General features: G+C 48.8%; 1 non-coding gene across 1 annotated transcript; it reads left to right on the forward strand.

Annotated features, from left to right (window-relative positions):
- Window positions 1–2,832: 2,832 nt before the first annotated feature.
- TRNAV-AAC (transfer RNA valine (anticodon AAC)) lies at window positions 2,833–2,904 on the forward strand. Its single transcript has one exon. It is a non-coding gene; the product is annotated as a tRNA-Val (tRNA).
- Window positions 2,905–3,722: the final 818 nt, after the last annotated feature.

The following is a 3,722-nucleotide window of genomic DNA, read 5'->3' on the forward strand; positions in this document are numbered from 1 at the left end:
CAGCTGGGACCCAAGTGGCTAGAAGTCCCATGTGGAATTCCCAGGACTTCCCACAGCTCATTCACCCAACTAATACTCCTCCAGCACCTGCAATTTGCTGGTGCTATTTCTGTGAACAGAACCAAATCCCTGCCCTCATGAAGGTGATGTCCTAGTGGACATGAGAAATGACACATGCAGAAGCAGATCCAGGACAGGACACATGAGTGCTGTCTAGTTTGGAGTGCACAAGGTGAGATCCTTTGGGAAGGAAAGTATGATACAGGAAAATGTGGGGGAGGGGATGGCCATATCCCAGGTCTTGGTTGGGTCCGTGAGAAAAACCTCACCAAGTGTGGGTCCTTGGCTTTGCACAGGAAAGAATTCAGGAGCAAGCCACAGTTCAGTAAAGGTAGATTTACTCAGAGAGATACATACTCCATAGACAGAGTGGGCTGTTTCAGAAGGCAAGAGGAATGCCATGAGGCGTGGGGGTTGGGTGCTCCAGTTTAAAGTAAAAGTAGATACACACTCCACAGACAGAGTGTGGGCCATCTTCCTCAGATGGGAGAACAGCCACGAGGTGTGGGGTTGTTAGTTTTTATGCACTCAGTATCTTCATATGCTAACAAGTGGGAGGAATATTCCAACTGCTTTGGGGAAGGTGCTGGGATTCCCAGGAATTGGGCCACCACTCACCCTTTGATCTTTTATGGTCAGCCTTGAACCTGTCCTGGCACCTGTGGGAGTGCCATTTAACATCCTTCTGTATTTCGGTGAGTGTATTGAAGCTCAAGATCTAGTGGGAGTTGACTCTTCCACCATCTTGGTGCTAATGGCTGTGCCATTCTTTTAATGGCTGTGCCCGGCCCCCTTCCCTCCTGTCTCATGAAGGAGCTCTGGACTGTTTGCACAATTGCAGAACAGGGGACAAAGTGGAAAGAACTTCATGAGTGGAAGGTGGAAGGCAGTGTTGGCAGTAGAATTCTCAAGTCAATTATAAAGTAAGGGTCTTCTGTTTGTTGGGGGTACTTGGTGTCACATTAGGGATCTGTGAGCCTAGGGGACTTCAGTGAGTGGGTGGCTCACTGTGTATACTGTGTTGTTTCTTAGGTGGCCCAAGGACAGTTGGTTTACAGGTGACTCATTCCCTCAAGCAGGGGTCTCTGGGGATTTTATGCACGTAAGGCTAACATGGGTCACATGGGGAGCAGTACCAGCCATTCACAGTCACCTAGTGCCCTCAAGGCTTTCATCCCATGGATGCATCACCTCCCCATGGATGGGGGCAAGGGCACAAGTGGTGGGGCAGCTTCTCAGTGGTGGAGACATTGCTTTCCAGACCCAACACTCAACAGCATGGACCACTGGCTTTGGCCACAGTCTTGAGTAGATGAGGCTGTTTGGCAGCTGAGCTCATGAGATGTGGGTGCCATGCTTCCATTTTCACCAAGAGCTCTACTTTTGAAGGTTCTGGTCAGAGAGCCACAAATACTCCCTTACCTATAAACAAAGAACAATCTCTTTCAGTTGGAGAAGTGCACACAGAAGGAGAAAGGATCATCCTGAGAGCAGGAGATGCCAAATCATTCCTGCCATCAGGAGTCTGACAGGTGAGTCAGCTCAGTTTCTCTTATAAGTTGTTTACTTGGAGGATCTGGGCTATTTGGGTGACCTGCAAGTGTCAGGAAATAATATGGAATTGTAGATTTCCCAGCCCAGTGTTAACTCACCCCATTGTAGCTGTCGTGCAAGGAGACAGAACTTGGTGGACAACAGGCCATGGCCTCTGCTCCCTGGTGGATCCAGGAGATTACAATGTTAAGTACGACTGCGGGGACATCATTTCTATGTTGAGAGGCCAGATGGCCTTACATAACTCTCATGCTGTATGTTAAAGTTGAAGAGGGAAATTAGATTTCATCCAGCTCTCCAGCCAAGGAGGAGACCAGAAGTGGCCTCCCCCACCAACTGTGAGCTCTTTGCCTCCACTGACAGCAGCATCTATAGCAAAAAGCTGGGCTGCCACCTGCATTTCCATGTAAACATCCGAGTAGCCACAGCAATGGCCTCTTGAGGGTTGGTGTGCCCAAGGAAGTGATGTGTGGATGGAGGGAGGAGTGCCGGGGTCAGACACTGGGTGGGCAGGCAGGCAGTGAATACATCTGTGCAGAGCAAGCACCATAGAACTGAGCCAAAGGAGGTAGGTTTCAGAGCAGGGAGCTTTGGCAGCGCCATGTTGTTCATAAGAAGATCCTGGGCTCTGGAGCCAAGAAGGCATTGGGTTGATTCCTGACCTGAACCCTCATCTTGGGCAAATATTTGAAGCTTTCTGTGTCTCTGTTTCTTGGTGTCCCAAATGGGGACAATAGTAGCAATTACCTCTGAGAGTCAGGAGGGCCTTTATAGGTGTCATTTCATTATGCTCACAGCAGCCCACGAGCACGGTTCTAGGTCCCCCATTTTACATGTGGCAGACAGGTAACCTTTTAATCAGCAATCACGCAGCTAAGAATGGTCAGAACCAGCAATTGAATTTGACCCCTGTGTCCAGATTATTTCTATTCTCACTCAGTATTATTGGAAATCTAGTAAAGTCAGAACAAACGCTGCTGGGAAGTGGGTGCTTGAAACATTTTTGTCATCTTCACCATTGGGGAGTGTTGAGTTCACATTCCTCACAGCCCACCCGAGGCTCCCTGTGTCTCTGGCTGCCCCTGGTGGGGCTTGCAGGATTCTGGGCAGCTTCTCCTTGCTCTCTACTCCAAGGCTGTCTACTCTTTACAGGTTGATTCTCAACCCTGACTGCTCAGTAGAGCTAATGTCTAAAAACAAACAAAAAAAAAAGGTGGGGAGGGTATAGTTCAGTGGTAGAGCACATGCTTAACATGCATGAGTTCCTGGGTTCAATTCCCAGTATCTTCATTAAAATAAATAAAGCTAATTACCCCTCCAACAACAAAAAAGAAAGATTATAAAAACAAAAAACAGCACAAAGGCCCCACTCCAGGCTGGTGCACACTGTTTTTTAAAAGCTCCCAGATGCTTCCCATGTGCAGAAGGGTGAGAGCTACCCCTCCACACCTCTTCTCGTGAGCTTGTCCACTCACACTCATTATCCTCTTGAAACAGGAAACGTACTTGGCTCAGCCTAGAACTTTCTCCCGATTTCTAGACTTTTATTTGCCTACTGGATATCTCTCCTGGAGCCCACAGTCACCCAGCCAGAACTGAATCAGTTGTCTCCTCTCACGACTTGCTCCTCTTCCTGCCCTTCTTATTTCAGGGAATGGCACTATAATTTAGGACACTGCCAAAGCCAGAAAGCTGGTCGGCATCTTTGACCTCTTCCTGCCCTTCCATCACACCTGTGGCCAATCCATCCACCTGCTGAAATGTTTTCTTCTCTCTCCTCCTGCCGGGGCCTCAGCAGGCCTTCACATGAACCTGCCAATAGGTCTCCCTGCCTCTATCTTGTCTCTTTCTAGATCACTTTGCATGTCTCCTCTACCTTGGAGGCACACAGAGTCCTTTGTGATGTGCACCAGTGATATCTCCACCTGGTTGCCTCACCTGCCTCCCACACCCTGTGCTCACTTCTAGACTATTTGCAGTTTCTGGAAGGGACCTGTCTCTCTTTGGCCTCCCTCCTTTGCATGTGCAGCTCCCCAGGGAGAAATGTCCTTAACATTATACCTTCACCTGATCACTTCTAGGGCATCTCAGAACTTACCACAGTGGTT

The sequence above is a fragment of the Camelus bactrianus genome, unplaced genomic scaffold (assembly GCF_048773025.1).
Source record: "Camelus bactrianus isolate YW-2024 breed Bactrian camel unplaced genomic scaffold, ASM4877302v1 HiC_scaffold_40, whole genome shotgun sequence".
In the NCBI taxonomy this organism is placed as follows: Eukaryota; Metazoa; Chordata; class Mammalia; order Artiodactyla; family Camelidae; genus Camelus; species Camelus bactrianus.